This window comes from Hippopotamus amphibius, chromosome 5 (assembly GCF_030028045.1).
Source record: "Hippopotamus amphibius kiboko isolate mHipAmp2 chromosome 5, mHipAmp2.hap2, whole genome shotgun sequence".
Classification (NCBI taxonomy): domain Eukaryota; kingdom Metazoa; phylum Chordata; class Mammalia; order Artiodactyla; family Hippopotamidae; genus Hippopotamus; species Hippopotamus amphibius.
Window position 1 is genome coordinate 37,344,670 of NC_080190.1, and position 19,961 is coordinate 37,364,630.

Here is a 19,961-nt window from a genome sequence, read left to right on the forward strand (position 1 = left end):
ACCAAGCATCTAACAAAGAAAAAAGACTCCTATGGGGGGTGGGGGATGAAACTGTCCTATTTCTAGAGCTGGGAGGCAGTTCCACGGATGTTCACTTTTTAAATAATTCATTGAACTATACATTTACATTTCAAAAGTTATATATGTGTTATATTGTACAGTAAAAAAAAAAAGGGGCCTTTTTAACGGTTAAAAGAGTAATAGATAAAAAGGCAAAATTTTCATTTGTCATGAAACACAATGCTTTAACCACACTTGGCCAGAACTGTTATACACACTGGCATGGATAAAGGGAGAAAAGTCATCATGATTTACCTTCAGTGCCTAAACCAGGGTCCCACCAAATTTCAACAGTCATCTTAGTTGTTTTATTTGAAACATTTTATTTTTAAAAGGTTCCTAAACTTCAAAGTTTACCTTGTATCCCATATGGTAATATTGATACCTTACAGTTGCATGACACTATTGATTTGCAAAGAGCTTTCACATCAAATACCTGGGAAACAGAACAGGCACTGTGTTCTCCCATGTTGCAGATTAGGAAACTGAGGCATGTAATAGTTAATTAGTAAGGTCACTAACAGTGACAGAATCAGGACAAATTCCAAGTGCCGTATGACCAATGAAGGGCTCCTTAAACATTTTATGAGGAGAAAGAACTTTCCACTTCTCTAAAGTTCTGAGTTCAAAAACAGGATATCAAAGCTGGTGGTCTCAGAGAAAAACAAATACCATATATTAATGTATATATGTGGAATCTAGAAAAATAGGATAGATGATCTTATTTGCAAAGCAGAAATAGCAACACAGAAGTAGAAAACAAACGTATGGATAACCAAAGGGGAAAGGGGGCAGGTGGGATGAATTGGAACTGACATATATACACTACTATGTATAAAACAGATAACTAATGAGAACCTGCTGTATAGCACAGGGAACTACTCAGTATTCTGTGGTGACCTAAATGGGAAGGAAATCCAAAAAAGAGGGGATATATGTATACGTATAGCTGATTCACTCTGCTGTACAGCAGAAACTGACACAGCAGTACAAAGCAACTATACTCCAATTAAAAAAAATTTTTTCTCAGGTCTCTGCAATGATATCTGTGAGTTTCCTGAGATTCCCCAGAGAGGAAGGAGAGAACAGCTAGGCATGGCTATGAAATCAATTAACTAAGCACTATGCTTAAACCTTCTGAGTCATTTCATTCACTTCTAGTTAACATAAAAATCCACCTGCTGCCTCAGAAGTTAGTTTAACACAAACACAAAAGTTACGAGGGGTCTATAACCTGTTTCAAGGGGAACAAATGCCTCTCTGCCACTCACGGGGTTTCCAAAGGAGGGATATTCCCCAGGCACACCTGTCTTCTTGCGCTGCACCATACTCTCCCCACAGAGGAGGAGCAACTTATTTGGTTGGTATGTGACTGCCATGGGTCTCTTTCTCAGTTTACAAATGGATGGAGTTTTTCTTTTCTTCTTTTTCTTAATTAATTAATTAATTGGCTGCACTGGGTCTTTGTTGCTGCAAGAGGGCTTTCTCCAGTTGCCGCGAGCGGAGGCTACTTCATTGCGGTGTGCAGGCTTCTCTTCATTTTGGTACAGTGGCTTCTCTTGTTGCTGAGCATGGGCTCTAAGTGCGCAGGCTTCAGTAATTGTGGCACGTGGGCTCAGCAGTTGTGGCTCACGGACTACAGAGTGCAGGCTCATAGTTGTGGCGCACGGGCTTAGTTGCTCTGCAGCATGTGGGATCTTCGTAGACCAGGGATTGAACCCATGTCCCCTGCATTGGCAGGCGGATGCTTAGCCACTGCTCCACCAGGGAAGTCCCAGGATGGAGTTTTTCTGTCAAAGATATTAGGCATGAGAGACTTGGCCTCTTTTCTCTTTCTCTTTGCCTGAATAGTGAAAGGCAGAAACCTGGGTATTTCTGTTCTGCAGCCTCAAACTTTCCATCCAGTAGGCTGTTTCAAAATCTAGCCTAGGGTGTAGAGGGTACACAAGACAATTTTGAGCTTCACACCAAGCTATGCCTTCCAGCCTAATCTTCATCAATAATGAAGATAACTTTTTGACGATCTGCTGCTTCTTATCTATTTTTTTAATTAGTGGGGAAGAAGGTGTGTTTTCCATGGGTCCTCCTCAACGGTGCCATTACCTGCCTTTTGGTTAGAAGTCAGAGCACATGGACACAACTGCACAGCTCTCCTCAGTGGGTCTCTGTGCCCACAAACGCTGATGCTCTACAAGCAGTAGGCAAGCCGTATGGTGAGGAAGCATTCTAAGACTCTGTTCAGTGGATACTTTAATTGCTTCTTCTGCCCTGCAGGGCAATACTAAACTGAGATTCAGGGATTCTGGTTCTTTCCAGAGCCAGCTCTGCCACACATGTCTGCAATCTGGGGCAGGTCTCAATTTTCCTAGAAAGCCTTTAAAAGACTTTAGCTTTCTCATCTTTTAAATGAAGAAAAAATGTCTCTCTTTTAAGGTACTCTCCAACTCTAGAGACTAAAAGCTCAGAAAAGTTTTAATAAATGTATACCAGAATTTTTAAAACAGGGATTGACACTGATATATATAATCACTTGACACCCTGGCCTCATAATTCCTTAAGATCAACGAGCTTCTACCTCATGCTTATGTCATTTCACCTTCCTCAGGTTCCAGCCACACTTTGAATTTGAATTGCTCATCACTGATCCCTCCATCGCAATAAGCTACTCCAAAAGTCCCTCAGGCCCTTTACCACCAGCCCCAGGACTCCCCCTCCACACTCCCATTTCTCACTTTCCTTCGTTCTTGCTGAACCACACATTCTAATCTCACATCTCCTGCTCATTCTCCCAGCCCATCAACACTAGTTTCACTTGCCTTCCTACTCAACCCAGGACCCATATGGAGTTGGCAGTTTCAATGATACTCACACCATCTCCACTTACAACTTTCTGAGTATTGCTGGAGAAAGTCATAAATACAGGCATGATTCGCTCCATCACAAGGGTAAGGCTAAGGCGTCTTAGCGACCTGTCGGGCCCTCGTCACGCTCAGATCCACAGCTACTTCAAACCTTTCCCCCTCTCCTCCACCTCCCAGCTTTACCTCTCACTCTCAACATACTCTCAGCAAAGAAACGGGTCTCCTCTGTTTTTTTCTTTTTTAAAAAGGGGAGCTGACCCATTTAAAATGCAGTCACACTCCCTCCCAGCTTCCAACTTTCCTCCGTAAATCTCAGTTTCTTTTTGCCTTCATTTAATCTTTTTCCCTCCATGTCACATCTGTTTTTCCATGAATAACTATCTTTGTCATGATCAAATGATTTATTACTCAAAAAGGCACTCTGTTTTAGAATAAAAACGGGCACTATTTGTCCAACTATTTGTAACCTTCGTGCAAATATGATCCCGTAACTGCAATGGGATAACGGGTGTGAATGGAGACTGTCCCGGGTGCTGGGACGTGTGCTCACCTCGCCCAGCTCCTCTCTCTGGGCATGAGGAGCACTAGCCTGGTGCACTGACCACCCTCCCGCTCCCTCCCCTGATCTGTAGTCTCTTCCTCCCCACAGACATCGACTCTACCCACAACACTCTTGGGCCTTTCTTGGGGTTTTAAGGACGTCTCACTGGCCCTCTCGTCACCTCAAGGTACTGTCCTCTCTGATTTTCACAGTCCAATCCTCATTTACACTTACTCTCTCCGCTTCCTTTCCACTCAGGCACCTCTCAGGTACCTGGCTGACTTCTGTCTCCACCGCCCAACCCACCCTGATCCTCAAAGGCTATTGACAATGGGCTCACTGACAAACCTAATGACCTTTTCCCAGTCTTCGGTCTCAGCATCTCCACCCTATTTGTCCCCTCCAAATTCTCCTCCCTCACTTTTCTTTAACCTACCTTGTCCTTGTTCTCTCCCAGCTTCTTTCCTCTCAGCATCCTGTCAGCTTCTTTCTGTCTCCCTGCAAGCCCACAAATACAGATACGGTTGTTCCGAGCTCTGCCCTGGCCTTTTACCCTTCTCACTCATACTCTGAACCCTTCTCACAGCTTCAGTATCCCCCCTCATAAGGATGCCCTCAAATCCGCCTCCGTTTTTACTGGCCACCATCTATTTGGATAGTCTCATAGGCACAAAGATTTAACATATCCAAATCCAAACTTCCATTAATTAGACAAATATTTACAGACTGCATACTACTTACAGGTGCTTTACTAGTCACCCTTACTATTTCAGTTTCTACCATCACCATCCAAAGTCACTCAGTCTCTGACTTCTCCCCCCATTCCCTCATGCAATTAGCCAACAAGTCCTGCTGCATTGACGGTTTCTACAGTGTCTCCCCCACCCAACTGCCCCTACTCTAGTTTAGGGTCTCAATGCTTCTCTTCCAGGAACTATTTTAATAGCTTTCAAACTGGGATTCACCGTGACTCCTCCAATACAGATTAATCTTAAAGCATAGCTTTCATCACATCATTCCCCCACTCAAGCTACCCTCGATAGTTATCTATAGCCTACTAAACAGTCTCCTTAGCCCAGTGTGCGAGATGCTCACAATATGGTCCTGACTCTGCCATGCAGCCTGCGGTCCCACTATCCTGCCTCGAGGCTCCTCACCCTCCAGCTTAAGCACATTCATCTCCATTCCTGGATATGCTCATATATCCTTTCCTTCAAGTCTTAGTACAGGCTGAGCCCTACATCTCTGCCAGTTGAAGTTCTACCAATTCTTTAAAACCTTGCTCAAGATTCCTTAATTATATCTTCCCCAATTTTTCTGCCTAGAAATAGTGTGTTTCTTCTCTGAAATCACAAAGTGTTTTCTTTATGCCTCTATGACAGTGCCTCCATGTAATAAAGTCTTTGGTTACCTGTCTTATGCTCCCTACACGTCTCCTAAGCCTCTCAAAGAAAGGGTGCCTATGTTTGATTAGGACATATACTCCTTATGCTGCCTTATATATAGCAAGCTGAATGAGAGGTTGAAATATTCAAGTTAATTTTGTATCCACCATATAACATACAAAATAATGAAAATACTTAATATCATCAAAGCTAATTACGCCAAATTCTTAGGAAGGCCTAGAAATTAACCATTTTTGCAGTTGCTCTTGTTAGATCAAGGATATATGAATCATTTCAACTAAAACTGTAAGAGAACTATGCATTCTTTATTAGTGCCTTAATCTATACAGTTAGACAAGATCTGAGAGGTCATTTAACTCCCCTCCTTCCATGCCAATCACCAATTCTCCAGTTGACAAAACTGAAGCTTTAAGAAATTAAGCTGCTCCCCAGTCACATAAATCAGAAGTCATAATATAACTGTTACCATTTATTAAGGGCCTAGTGTCCATGAGGCACTTTACATACCTTACCCCAGTTTCACAACAATCCTTCAAGGTAGGTGATATTACCCCCATTCAGAGGCAAGAGAATGCTCAAAAAAGTTAAGTAACTTGCTACAAAGAGCCCTGCTTGTTAGGGGTAGGGCTGAACTTAGGCCCCAATTCTATCTGGCTGTACAGTCTAGGCTTTTCTAATTGGACACTGTGGCAAAGGCAAGACCTACCAGGTGTCCTGAAACAGCATTCGACTGTTTCTTCAGTGAATAATTATGCCAACTAAGCAAATGCGCACACATACAAGTTATAAGCCATTTTATTTGAAATTCTGGAGGCATGAAAATTAAACAACAGCTTCATTACTGTAAAAGTTCTAAGGTTAATTACTGCCAACATTCTGGAAAAGAGATACATTTTCCTGCTTTCTCAATTCTTAATTATATTTTCAACTAAAAATACATTTGTCCAACCACACCCAACAAGTATGTGTTGAGCCCCTAAATGTCCAAGGCACATGGGAGGGTACAAAGTTGAATAAGACATCATTTCACTCCCTGAGAGTTCACCAGCAAGAGGCAGACAGTCGACTAACCATAGGGACCACTCGTCCCCCAACTATGGGAGCTCTAGATGATTCAAGGACTTCCAACAAGAAGTCAGGACACTTGGTTCTAATCCCAGCCCTGCATGCAAGGCAAGTCATCTCACTGTGCCTTAGTTACCTCAGTAAAGGGACTGATAAAAAGGAATGAACTATGCCAACCAACTTCAAGGTCCCTTTTAGCTTTAAAATTGTATTATGTCTGAGCTTGCTCTTGAGATTATGTTTCTGAAAGTGATCACAGCTACTACTACGGGAAGGGAACTCCTGGAAGCCCACTCTTCTTTGGCAGTGACTTTGGAAGTACCGAGTTCTGAAAATATTCTTACAAGTATAAAGCCAACTAATATGTCTCCAAAGTTTGTTATTTATAATAAAAAAAAGTTTACTAAAGTTTATCCTCAAAGGAGGTAGTATGAAGCACGACATTCTTCCATTATATCATTGACATATTATATTTTAACTAATTCTTTACAATTCAAGATGTTAACATTAAAATATAATTAAAATATAATTTAAAGCAACTCCTTCTACCTATTCTTCTATGGAGTTAAGCCACTGACATTAACAACAACAGAGTTAAGGCCCCTGCAGAGATGTAGATCTTGTATTCATTTAGTTAAATGAATACTTCATAGTAAATGCTACCTACTATGGATCTTCCCAAACTTCAGCTCAATTTGAGGTTGGTGTGCAGGCAGTGGAGAGGGAGGAATATAGAAATATCAGTATTCCAAATACTAGTGGAAACATATAGTACTGTGGGAATTTGACTTTGCCGATTCCCTTTCAATATCCTGTACTTTTTTTCAACTAGCACAGATAATATTTTTAATCATCCATTAATTTATACAGTTAACACACTCTCTCGACAAGTCTCCACATGCCTTATCTTTCTTCATACTCAGCATCTTAGAATATGATGCTCAAACACATCTTGTGCTGTAAGTTAATAGCACAGAGGAGGAAATGAATCAATCAAAAGAAAACTGGAAGAAAAAAAAATTAGAACTGTACCAACCTACTGTCCCACACAGGGCGGTAAATTTCAACTGTCAAAGATAGTCCCACTAAGAAATCAGGGAAAAGGAATTTATTCACTCACTAGTCAACAAATCCTGAGTGCCTAATATGCCAGGCACTGTTCTAGGTGTTAGAGTTACAGCAATGAACAAATCAGGCAAAAATTCCTGCCACAGTAGAGCTTACCTTCTAGTGCAGAGGGACAGGACTTAACACCCAAAGAAAATCCTTTCATATAGCCACTAAGTGTTATGAAGAAAATAAAACAGGACTGGGGGTGTCCCTGGGGTGAGGAGAGGCTACTTAAGGTGATCAAGAGGGCCTTGCTGAGTAGATGCCATCCAAGGTGTCTTAAATGATGAGAAAATGTGACTCTTATTCCTACCAGTGTGGGGTATGGTGGGAATGAGTCAAGTTGGTCTTTAAGGGTGGTCACAGTGATCGAGAGTTCTTAATTCATGGCAAACTAGGTTCCTTTTAGGATCTGGCTTATAGAAAACAAAAACAAAACCCCAAACCTTAACCTTTAAATAGAACTCCTCCGCTTAGCAGCCACTTATTTTTCTTCCAAGATCCACTAACTTTTAAACTTTTTGCTAATTACTTAGCGGTACTTAAGTAGAGGCAATTACTAGGAGGATTCCTTCGGAGCCCAATACCTCACTTGACACCATCCAGATTCCGAAGGAGAGAGGACCCACCCCTGCAGCGAATCAGCGCTCCTCCACCGACTTATCGACTCAGCCAGGTGGAATCTTGTAACTCTTCTAAGAACGGGAAACAAGCCTCGGGAAATCTGGGGACTCTGACACCCCCCAAAGTTCCCCCAAACTGCGGGAGGAGGGGGAAATATACACCGCCACCCTTTCGCACGCCCTCTCCAAGGCGTCACCGCCGCGGAAGGGTCGCCGTCCCCGGGTCAACACGGCGAGTACGCGCGGGGTGCACCCCGCGTGAATCATCGGCGCCCGCTCCGCCGTGGGGGGTGATTCATTCACCGCCCGGGAGCCCACGGCCACACGTTCCGGGCGCACTAGGACGGCCGCACACGCAGCTTCCTTAACATTAAACAAATGTTGCAAAGTACAAACGCCCGGAGCCAGAAACGTGTGGACCCGGGCGAGGCGGCGGAGAGGAAACGGCATGTTTCGGCCGCTGCCCGAGTGTGCCCGGGGCCGCGAGGGGAGCGGCGGGCACGTCGGTCCACCCGCCGCCGCCCCGTCCCCGGCCGGCGCGCGGGCAGCAGCCGCAGGGGGCGCGGAGGGCGCACAGGTGGGTCCCCGCCCGCCCTGCCTCCCGCCCCTCCCCGGCACCCGCGGAAGGCCGACGCGCCGCCCGCTCGCCCCTCTCCTCTCCGTGACATCTTATATAATAACCCCAGCTAATCAAAACGGAAGCGACGCGCGCTGCCGGGGCCCGGCTCCCGGCCGCCGCTGGATGCTCGCGCCCCGGGCCCGCGGCCCCCGGCCCCCGAACTAGGCGCCGGGGCGCGCGGCTCTGGGCGGGGGGAAGGGCCCGAGCGCCGCCGCGGCTCGTCCCTCCTCGGAGAAGGCGCCGCCGCCGCCGGTCCCCGTCAGGAAGCCGCGAGCGTCACAAACTGCGTCAGCTTCTTCAAACACGTTCCACGGGCTCCCTCCCGCCGGGGAGCCGGCCGCTGGGGCGGCGGGGCCGCGGCCGGGGCTGGCAGGAGCCCCTCCGGGGAGGAGAAAGTTCCTCGGGGCCCTCCCCTCGCCCGCGCCGCGCCCGGCCCCGCCGCGCCTCCAGCCCCTCTCGGCGCGACGCCCGCCCCGATGGCAGGTTAGGCAACTTGTGACCCCCCCTGGCGCCCGCCGGGGGGGGCCCTCCTCGCGCCCGCCGGGGGGGAGCCTCCTCCCCGCCCGGCGGCGGACGGCGACGCTGGAAACTTCCCCGGGCCGCGCCGCGCGGCGGGGCCGCTGGGCTCCGGGCGCATCGCCCTTACCTTGCTCTCGGAGGCCACGAGCCGGGCGGGCCGCGCGGGGCGCGTGGTGCGCGGGCGCGCGCGCGTGGGGCGGTAGGTGAGGGCGCCCGCGCCGGCGGGGGCGGGGCGGGGCCGCGGGGGGGCGGGCGGGGAGCGGCCCGGCGGGCGGGCGCGGGGCGGGCGCGAGGCGAGCGGAGCCGGCGGCGGCGGCGGCGGGCGCTGGGCGAGCGTGCCGAGGGGGCGGAGGAGTTGCCGTGGGTTTGTTTACGCATTGCTGCCCGGCTCGGGGCACAGCCCGCACTCCCTGATTGGACGCAAACTGGGGCACAGCCTCTCGCCGCCGTCCGCCAGGCCTCCTCGAGCAGCCGCCGCGCAGCTCCCGGGGCGCCCTGCCCGGCACGGCCCGCGGCGGCGGCCGGGCCTGGAGGGGACGAGCCGCGGCGGCGGCGGCGGCGGCGGCGGCGGCCGGGCGCGGAGCCCACACGTGGGGCCGGGGCTGCCAAGCGCCCACCTGTAGGGGCCCGACCTTGGCAAGGAGAAATTCGAAACTTCTGAGGCTGGAGTCGCCGTATCTTCCAGCCGTAGAAGGAACACCCCGCCCCCTCCCCACACACGCGCGCGCGCGCACACACACACACACACACAGGCACACAGACGGAGGACGCTTGCCCTTGATGGAGAGAAAAGCAGCTCAAAGGTTAACATGCCCCTTTGGCGATGGTCAAACTGAGGCTTCCCATGTATGAGCTATCCCTGGGAGCTCGCAGTTCCTTCTCCTGTCTCCAGCTTCTCTGCTTGTAAATCCGTCCTCCGTGCAGCATTCAAAGTTGCCATCCCAGAAGTGACCTTGCCACATGACGCTCAAGAGCCTCCGATGACTCCCGTAGGCTCAAGCCCCAATTCCTTCCTCAGTGTCCTCCACAGCTGGGCCTCCACCTTTCAGCCTCTTTTCCAGTGCCCAACCCTCACCCCCCAAACCCTTGTCTACAGACAACACCTCAGATGCCCTTGTCCTTTCACAATTGATTTTGATCCTGCTGTTCTGTGCCAGAAAACCCGTAGCCCCCTCCACCTGTCAAACTTTCAGACTCAACTTGTCCACCATATCCTATTATCTCTGGGCAGCCTCGCGGACCCCTGTGCAGAATTCTCCCTTGTGGCTGCCATCAGCCTGGCTTCAGGGTCCATCGTGTGCCCACTCCGTGCTCCCACTAGGCTGTGGATTCGTAAGAACAGGAACCTGGTTTGAACAGGGCTCTGGGGATGGGAGAGATGAACGCCCAAAGAATAAAAGTGTCTGCAGCTCTGCTGGAACTGCAAAAACTCAAAAGAGAGTCTCTATCAAAGGGTCTCTTGATAGACCATCTACAAACCTTATCTTGCAAAAAGCAAACACTTCCAAAAACTGAGAATGTCCTCTCAGTGTGTCTCCATGTCTCCGCCTCACCACACCTAGCTATGTGCCCTATACACTCATCACAGGCACGTAATAACCCTTGGAGGCATAAAACTGAGATGTTCCTTATGCTGAGGCTCAAGGTGATCAAGGTGAGTACAGTAAATCATGAAGAAATAGACAGGAGTGGCCACAAACCCAGTCATTTTACAGATAATTTCCTAAGAGTCTCTCAACTCTGGCAGCCACTGTGGATTCACTACTCCCTAATCAAATATTGGAGAAGTGGCCCAACCCTTCCTAACTCTTGGGATCCTCGATTTCTTTCTCACTAGATGCACTGCCTTCCCTGAGAACGCTGTCTTTGAACTCTGAGGGTGAATCCAAGTGAAAGTAAAGTTTTCTTTTCCAGGTACTTTAATAGTGATAACTTAATGCAGTGCAATAGTTACAGAGCTGTTGAAAGAACTAGAATTACAACCAGGAGAAGGTGAGGCAACCCTGAGATTCTCAATTGCTGGGTGCATCTCCTCCCCTAGGGCTGGAGGGACAAAGGGAGGAAGCTGCCAGAACCATGAAGGGCTTGTCCAGTGGGAGCTGGAGCCATGAAGGAAGTGCAACTACTGCTGGAGATGCCTCGCAAAGAAGAGAGAGTGGAAGGAATCCCCTGGCTCCTTGCTTCCTCCCACCTTCCAGGACCACCTAGTGGTAGAAGGCAGCAGAGGGCAGGGGTCAGAAGCCTTCCAATAACAGATCAGAACAGAGAAACAAGAAGGAATCTGAGAAAGCTCTGGACCTCTGGACGTGGGTGTTTCACTCGGTTACCTCCAGAACTCTTCCCCTAGGAGTCGAGTTCTGCCCAGGCAGCACAAACTTTTTCTTTCCAAGCCCCAGAACTCCCTGTTACTTTTCCTCTTTACCCTTTTACTTCCACTTCTCCTCTTCTCTACCATGACTCCTGTATGTTTACTTTTTCTCTCTTACTTCTCTATCTCTGGCTCTCATTTCCCCCTGTGTGTTCCCACATATCTCCTCCTGACCTCTCTTTTCACCACTGAGTCTCTTTCTGCCTCTGCTTGTCCTACTCCTTCCTGGGCAGGAGGGCAGCCTTCTTCAGCATGAAGGAGATGAGCAGGTTCCTATGTAGGTAATGAAATTCGAAACTATCACATTGTTGCCTCTCTAGACACGATGCTAGATATTTCACCTATGTTATCTCATTTAATCCTCACCTCACACCTACAAGCTGGGCATCATTGAATAGAACTTTGATGGCTTCATGATTGCCCAACTGAGAAAACGGTTTGCTGGTGTGGGTTACCAACGACAATGCTGACAGTCCTCTTAACCTTCCTCATCTCCAAGTGTCTCCCTCCACCCTTTCTTCTCCTTCTCCTACATCTTTTCCTTTCATTAACACAAATATTTTTCTTAGATCCCAACCTGCAACGGACTAACAGATCTCCACTCTAATTCTCCAAAGACTTGAGAATGGCTCTTTCAAGGAGGTGGCATTTCAGTTGGCTTCTGAAGGCTGGAGAGAATTTCAATAGATGGAGATTGAGGAAGGACATTCTTGGTGGAACAGCGAATAATATGGTCCAGTTTGACTGAAATACAAGAGATGGCTAGGAATTAAGACCAGATTTAAGAAATTTGTCTTTAGAGCTCAGTTCTCTAAGACAGACCACTCAGAAATGGCGATTAACCCTAAATTTATTAAGTACAGATGTAATTCATATAATTAGAATCATAACACTTTAAAGCCAGAAAGAAATCTAGATATTGACGCAACATGTCCATTTTTAAGGGAACTGAGGCCTCAGAGACTTAGGTAACTGGAATATCATAGTAGTAAAACATGGGCATTAGAGTTTGACTACCTGTATTCAAATTCCTTCTTTGACAAATGTGAGGTAATATGATCTTGAAGTTATTTGTGTTTAAGTTTCCTCATGTATAAAATAGGAAACATGATAGAACCTACCTCAGGTTGTTGTAAGAATTAAATGTTTCACAAGTAAAACATATAGCACAGTACCTGTCATATAGTCTGTCTTCAATAAATATAGGTGAACATTATAATATTTTCCTATAGTTACACAGCTAGCAAATACCAGAGCCAGAACTGGTCCCCTAAATCTTTTAAGGGGTAGTTGAAAACCTCTGCATTACTAGAAGTTATGTCTCAGGGGGCTTGTTGATGCCATCTGTGGGACTGTGGTGATCCTCTGGTCTGCTGTTTAAAGAAGTGCTCAGTTATCCTAACTCCCATTCTTCTACGTTTCCACCAGCCTCAGCAATCCCACTGTGCAGTCAGTCCTGCATATGTGAAGTTCCACAAGAGGAGAGGGACATGAAAATTAGCAATGGACAACAGTATAGTTGACAAGTTCTGATATAGTCAAACTTTATTAATTTAAATTTCAAAGGATCAAAAAAATCATTGTATTAAAGGAGTTGAATGATCTGTCATTCTGCAGCCTACGGAGTGTCAAACCTACCAGTTTAAATTTGGGTAGTTCCTTAGGGGAACTCACTGGGATCAAGAAAAAGCCTTCCTTGAATCGAGTGTCCAATCCCTCAATGAAACTGTGATGGTAGAGAATCTTCTTTGTCCCTCCACTTTTCCTTTCTGTGTCCCTGCTCCCACTTTTCAAAACTCCCCCAGCTCCATGAACATCATGCAGCCACTGTAAGCATCTTGAGGCGCTGAACCACAATCTACTCAGCTTTTCATCTCTGAAACATAACTGGTAGCTCAGGATCTGGGCACAACAGGTGCTCACACACTGTTGAACTGACTGATGTGAGCAATGCCACACATATCAAAAGGATCTTTTCCACCTCCTCCTCCAAAGCTTTGTCTCCTTGGTTGGTTGTCCTTAGCTAGTTGTCAGCCTGCTACACTAATTCACCGGAAAGCATAACAATAGCTGAATGTGAAATAAATGTGCATTTTTACAATACAAACCACATTCAAGGTTTTTTGTTTGTTTGTTTGTTTTTTGTTTTTTTAATGGTGGAAATCCAGGCAATATTTTAAGAGGATCAGAAAGATATTTTGGGGGCAGCTGGACTTCCCTAGCACCTTCACATCACACCACACAAACTGAAGTTTATCTCTCTGATACATAAAGCCTACTTGACTTTGTTATACATTTTAGTTTAGATTCCTTAGGTTAATTTGGAGACAGCCTCCATCCTAGATATGACTGTATTAATTATCCCACCTAAGTAATTTCTTAAAAGGCAGTTTTCTTTAATCTTAAAAATGTCAATCATTGTCCCACTTGCCTCTCTTACATCAAAGCCAGACTAATGACCTCATACCTTGAGAACTCACTGACTCTTTAAGCCCTGATATCTTTCTTCCACTACCCCTATTTCATTTACATGCATCCTCTAAGAAGCTAGCTGGAAGGTAGTCAAAGGATTAATTCTAGATCAACTCCTCGTTTTATAGGAGAGGACACTGAGGTACAGAAACGTCAGTGGCAGAATCTCAAATTCCCAGCCGTCACCCCATGCTCTGCCCATTTAAAGTAAACTCCCCGTTGCCAACTGTCCTCCTGACCTCCCTGTTTCTACCTGTTATCACCATCCTTTGGGCCCTTTAGGATTAAAATGGGTGGTCTCTGACTCTTCCTTCTCTTTAGGCCTCCCCTTCCATGTCAGGATATCTCTTACTAGTCTTTCTAATCTGAACTGGCCCATGATTCAGGGCAATTTCTGTTTACAATTGTGTCACTACAATAGGTTGCTAATGGTTTCACTGTCTCTCGCCAATCTCTTCCTCTTACACAGAGTGAACCTAGCAGAACCATCTCAATACAACTCAAATTTTTTAATAGTTATAATAAAGTGGTGATATTTTGCCATATAAAGTCAGATCCAACATGTATTCATACTATCAGTGAAATACAAGTTTATTATTGTCAAGCCTTTCCGATTCTGAAACATATACCAGTATGTAGCTGTGTGACTTCAGGCCAGTTATTTAATGTCTATGAACTGCCATGTCCTCAGTCTGTTAACTGGTGATATTATGAGTATATGTGCCTAACTCATAGGGTTGTTTGAGAGTTAGGTGAAATAATAAATGCAAAATAATTAATAATAATAGTTGTAATAAGTAATATCTGTTGAGGTCTTACTATGGGCCAGGCATTATTCCAAACTCTTTAAATGAATTATATCACATTGACCCTTTAACATAGATTCCATTATTATTCCTAGATGAGAAAACTAAGGTCCAAAGGAGTTCAGAAACTTTCCCATGATCAACAAGCCAAGAGGTGGCTGAAGCAGTATTCAAAACTGGGCAGTTCAACCTGGGCGAACCTCTATGACACAGACTGGTACACAGAGAGCACTTAATAAATGGTAGCTATTTTATTGTTATTTATTATGGGTATTATCACTGTAAAGAGAGGAGAAACCTTTTTCTCTGCCTTCCTTTCAGGTTTCTTTCAGAAGTTGAGACTTAGTGTCACTTTGGGAAGAGATGGAGAATTCATGATAATCCAGTTGGCTGGCTACCGCTTGTTTCTGCTTCCCACAGAGAGACTGGAAGGATGATCAGGGATTCTTGCACTGCTAGGGCCCTTAATCACCCTGGTTCTCCCCATCCCCATAATATTCTTGATAAAATGGGAATCACACAGGCAATCTCTAATCCAGGAACAGTTCATAGTGACAGGTCAAAGATTTGTCTCTCATCATGCTTAGAGTTCCTCTAGGGCTTTCTCATGAATGCGACCAGAACATTCTCTCTGTCTAGCTCTGTTTGTTTTTGTGCCTCAGAAGGCAGTTTGGGAAACAGAATCTCCCCAGTGACTTCTCAGCAAATAATTCTTTTGGTCTCTATTACAGTATTTCATTTCCTTCCCTTAGGGCACCTTTTGCACCGTGATCATCAAATGGTCTGATTGAAGTCTTCTTCCCTTTGATGATGCTAAAAACAAAACAAACCCCCTCATTACTGGTTTTGATGTTCCTTTCCAGGTGCTCCATGAATTCTTCTTTGGCCCAGTCTATTTCTGCGTTTACTCGACACACCATGCCTTCCCTCCTCCCTTGCTTTCCTCAAGTGTCATCACCCCCTGAGCATCTGGTTGTTTATATTTGAACATCTGGTCTTTTTGATTCATAGAATTTGACCTTGGCCTTCCAATAATGAGATTTTCATAGATGCTGGAATCATACAAGGCTAAAGCCAGAAGGACTTTTGTAGATAAGAGAGGCCATCTGATTCCTTTTGTGGTGAGGAATCAGGACCCAGGGAAGCCAAGTGTCAGATGCAAAGCTACACAGCCTACGATGGGGAAGCTAGAACCAGGCCCAAGACTACTGCTTCATTTGTTTCTGGTGAGTTAGATTATGATATCTGGAAATAATAATATGAGGAATTTACAAGTGTCTTCTCCCAACATGTTTAAGTTTTTATATCAGTGGTTTTCTTAATACATTTCCAGGAGGCTCAGAAGAATAGGAATTCCATGTTTTGAAAAATGCAGCCGTAAGAAGACATGAGTTACAGAGTTGGGACCACGTCCTTTAACGATCATCTTTCTTTTCTTGTGGTACTTTGTACAGTGCACACAGCAAATTCTCAAAATAATGACGGTGTTCATGGTGATGCTGATGCGTAATGACGACCAGTTGCCATATTTCTCCACTTTCAGTTCTTTTCTACCATTGTGTTCTCTATAGTCCCAGCTATTTCTGGGTTTCAACGCCTTTTGGAAGCCTGGCTTATTCAGTTTAGAGTTCTTTAGGAGGGTGGTGAGTGGGTATTCAGTAGCTACCCTCCAATAGTGGTGATGATGGTAGCTTCAGCTGGTTAGAGATCTACCCCCCCCCCCCACACATCTGCATTTTGAAACTTTCCTAACACACTTGAGGAAGCATGTTCTTAAAATAATACCAGCTATTGCATAAAAGAAGTATTCCCTGGTCAGGTAGCTTGGAAAGTACTGGATGAAACAGAATTAAACTGTTGGGTTGATTTGATTTGTTTCTACTGGAATTCACAGGATCTTTAAAACACTGTGTGAATCCTAAATTCGTAAAGGAGGGCGATAAAATATGTAGAATTTCCCAAACATATTTGACCATCAAATCATTTATTCCTTGAATATCTTTCTCATGGGAGTGGTGTAACATGGAGCAAACTTTGGAAAATGTTAAATATCCTTTGGGTTTCAATTAGAGTATACAGTACTCCATTTGTTCTAAAACTATCTGTTTCAAATGTCCAGATACCTTTCCCTAGGGTTTGTTTTCTTAGATATAATGACTTAGCCTGTGCTGCTACTTCTCATATCATTTCAGGACCTAGATGCTGTTATTTTTCAGCCTGAATTTCTCCAGACAGAGAATCGTAGGTTATTTAACTCTGACCTCATACATGAGCCACTCAATTCCTATGATCATTTCAACTGTCCTGCTCTAATCTACAGTTTTCAAGGTGCAGGGTCAAAAAGTTAATGATGGGACTTCCCTGGTTGCACAGTGGTTGAGAATCCACCTGTCAATGCAGGGGACACGTGTTCGATCCCTGGTCTGGGAAGATCCCACATGCCATGGCACAACTAAGCCTGTGCACCACAACTACAGAAGCCTGTGCACACCTAGAGCCCATGCTCCATAACAAGAGAAGCCACCTCAATGAGAAGCTGCCACACCAAGGAAGAGTAGCCCACACTCCCGGCACCTGGGGAAAGCCCGCACGCAGCAACAAAGACCCAATGCAGCCAATAAAAATTAATTAATTAATTAATTAACAAAAAAGTTTAAGGAAAAGTTCATGATAAGCATAGTAATGACAACTAGCATTTGTGAGTATGCACGATGGGCCGGTTTTTGTGCTAACAGCTTTGCATGTAACAACCTACTTAATTGTCGCCACAATTCTGTGAGGTAGATATTTCTATTTCTCTCTTACACCTGAGGAAACTGAAGTGTGTGTATGTAATTTAAATAACTTTGCCCAAGAAGATCCCAGTTAAAGCGAGAAAGTTGGGATTTGAACCTGATTGTGTTCAACTCTCAAGGATTACGGTGCACTGCCCCTCCCGTGGTATTTCTGTTTTTAAATGCATGTGCTGCCTCCTCAACCAGAATCCTTTAGGGCCAGAGGCCACAGGATCCAGACCTCAGTACAATCTTCTGTGCTTACAGCTCCTGGCATGCTGTAGCCAGTACTCCTTTGAATATAAAGCTTATGCAACCTGCGTAAGCCATTCAGCTAGCAAATGACGGGCCTGCGATTTGGAACCGTTCCCCATGCTGCAGGCATGGCGCCTCATGGGTGTCTCACCAGGACCGTGCAGGGGGCACCCAGTGAGCTTTCTCCTTCGAGGTCACCCTCACCAGGCTTTTGAGCATCTCAGACAAGGAGCCTTTTGTCCCCCACAGCCTCCAACACGTTCACTCTGCCTTCTCCCAAACGGTCACTGGTCCTAGACCTAGTGAACAAATCTACCCATAAGGCTAATACCCGGCTAAGAAAGCACTTTTGTTGTTGTTGTTTGCTGATTTTGTTGGTGGTGTTGGAAGGAGGCTCTCAACCCTTTGGAATCCCTTCCAGACATTGAAACCTTTCAATGTAAAATACAAACCCAAGGATGGCCCCAGGGGGCAGTGAGCGGGGTCTGCGGTGAGCCGCCACGCCCACCCCCCACGGCTCAGCTGCGCGGGTGCCACCCCGCCACCCCTGTCCCGAGAGGTCTGGAGCCCTGTGGTTGCCATTGGAAGCACCCTACCTGAGAACCGCTGAAATCCCCGCAGCCTGCGAGGCAGTGGATGGCTGGACACTGCCTGGCAAAGGCTTCAGTGACCACGTCTCTCTCCGTAGCCCTGTGGCCTTGGCCTCTGTGGCAGTCAGGCCCAACAGCTGCCCCAACATCTTGGCCGGCTGGAGTCTGTTTTCCTCACGGGGGTTTCCTCCAAACTTCATCATGTCAGTTTCAAACGGCACGGCTGAGATGCCCCACAAGAAGGCCAGGACATCTCTATACCCTGGCTCTAAAGTGGAGCGAAGCCAGGTCCCCAGCGAGAAAGTGAGCTGGCTGGTTGAGTGGCCAGAGTACAAAACGTGTCAAGTATACGTCTGTCTCTGTCCTGGCCAGACCCACGTGGGCAGACCCTCTTTTGGGTGAAAAGAACTTCTCTCCTAAATTTAATGAAAAGGATGGGCATGTTGAGAGAAGAAGCCAGAACGGTTGGTATGAGGTTGAAAATGGTAGACCTAGAAATCCTGCAGGTGGGACGGGGCTGGTTGGCCGAGGGCTTTGGGGGCGTTGGGGCCCCAGTCATGCTGCAGATCCCATCTTAACCAGGTGGAGAAAGGATAGCAAGGGAAATGAAGTTACCCACCCTGGTTCTGGGAGAAACATCCTGCAGTTTGTAGCCATCAAAAAGAAGGACTGTGGGGAATGGGCCATCCCAGGGGGGATGGTGGATCCAGGAGAGAAGATCAGTACCATGTTGAAGAGAGAATTTGGTGAGGAAGCCATGAACTCCTTACAGAAATCCAGAGCTGACACACAGGAGTTGGAGAAACAATTGCACAAACTATTCAGCCAGGAACACTCTGTAGTCTATACTGGCTATGTGGATGATCCCCGGAACACAGATAACGCATGGGTGGAGACAGAGGCTGTGAACTACCGTGATGAAACAGGGCAGGTAATGGATCATCTTCCTCTGGAAGCTGGTGATGATGCCAAGAAAGTGTGATGGGTGGACATTAACGATGAACTCAAGCTTTACGCCAGCCACTCCCAATTTATTCAACTTGTGGCTGAGAAATGAGGTGCCCACTGGAGTGAAGACGTGTACCCCGACGGCCATCACAGATAAGAAGCAAACTGCCCAGAATTCCCATTGAACAGAATGGGAAGATTACTTCTTTTGGTGATTATTTCCCAGACTGTCCACAGGCTGGAGGCTTTGTATCAGGGAATAATATTAGACTCATATGGGGGAATGGAATCACAAATTTTTGGCTTTCCCATTGGAAGAAGAATATAGTCACCTGTTGTATATGTTGTATACGTGGCTTTAACTAAATTATACAACTAATGCTTTTTGAAGAATTACAGGTAAAACAAAGATAAATTCTTACCCACCATAGCCTCTACTTTTCATCCAGCTTGCATTTGTCAGTTCTTTCTTTCTCCTGATGTGTTAGACTCTGGTTTAATCTAATGTATAATCTGATTTTGGGGATAACATTTGTTTTTCAAATTTAGCTTTATGTGATCTTGTATTCACGGCTTTCAAGTACAGAAGCTCTCTGGTTATTCTTGTTTTTAGAACCTTCAGTTTTATGGGAAAAGTTCCATCTCTATTTTAGTCCATAAGGATCAAGTACTCATGAACCAGGAAAAGATGCAGTGACAAAATGAGCTTAATATCCAGCCCTCCCTCTGGTTATCACAACTGTTCTGTCTGAACAGAATGGACTAAGCTCAAGACATTTGTTTCCCCTTATTTTAGAGGATGAGACCCTCATCTCAGAAGAACCTACAAATGCCCATTCCTGGCATGAAGATGTCTCTATCAGAAGATGTATGTAATCACAGCCTAATAAAAATATAATTCACATCTACATTTTCTTCATTAAAAAAAACCCCAATATATAAAT

The 19,961-nt window shown here is 46.0% G+C and overlaps 1 protein-coding gene and 1 pseudogene across 3 annotated transcripts in view; one reads left to right on the forward strand and one right to left on the reverse strand.

Moving 5' to 3' along the window:
* PCGF5 (polycomb group ring finger 5) overlaps positions 1 to 9,046 on the reverse strand; it is a 118,084-nt gene extending 109,038 nt beyond the window's left edge. The window contains exon 1 of one of the 3 annotated variants that reach the window (XM_057734513.1): positions 8,932 to 9,046. The gene's annotated coding sequence lies outside the window, so the exon portion shown is untranslated. Of the gene's footprint in view, positions 1 to 3,898; positions 3,959 to 8,931 lie in introns of those variants that run through there. The other 2 variants (XM_057734514.1, XM_057734515.1) reach the window with 2 other exon arrangements.
* A 9,069-nt stretch (positions 9,047 to 18,115) lies between these two features.
* LOC130854196 (ADP-ribose pyrophosphatase, mitochondrial-like) lies at positions 18,116 to 19,174 on the forward strand (annotated as a pseudogene).
* The last annotated feature ends 787 nt before the right edge of the window (positions 19,175 to 19,961 follow it).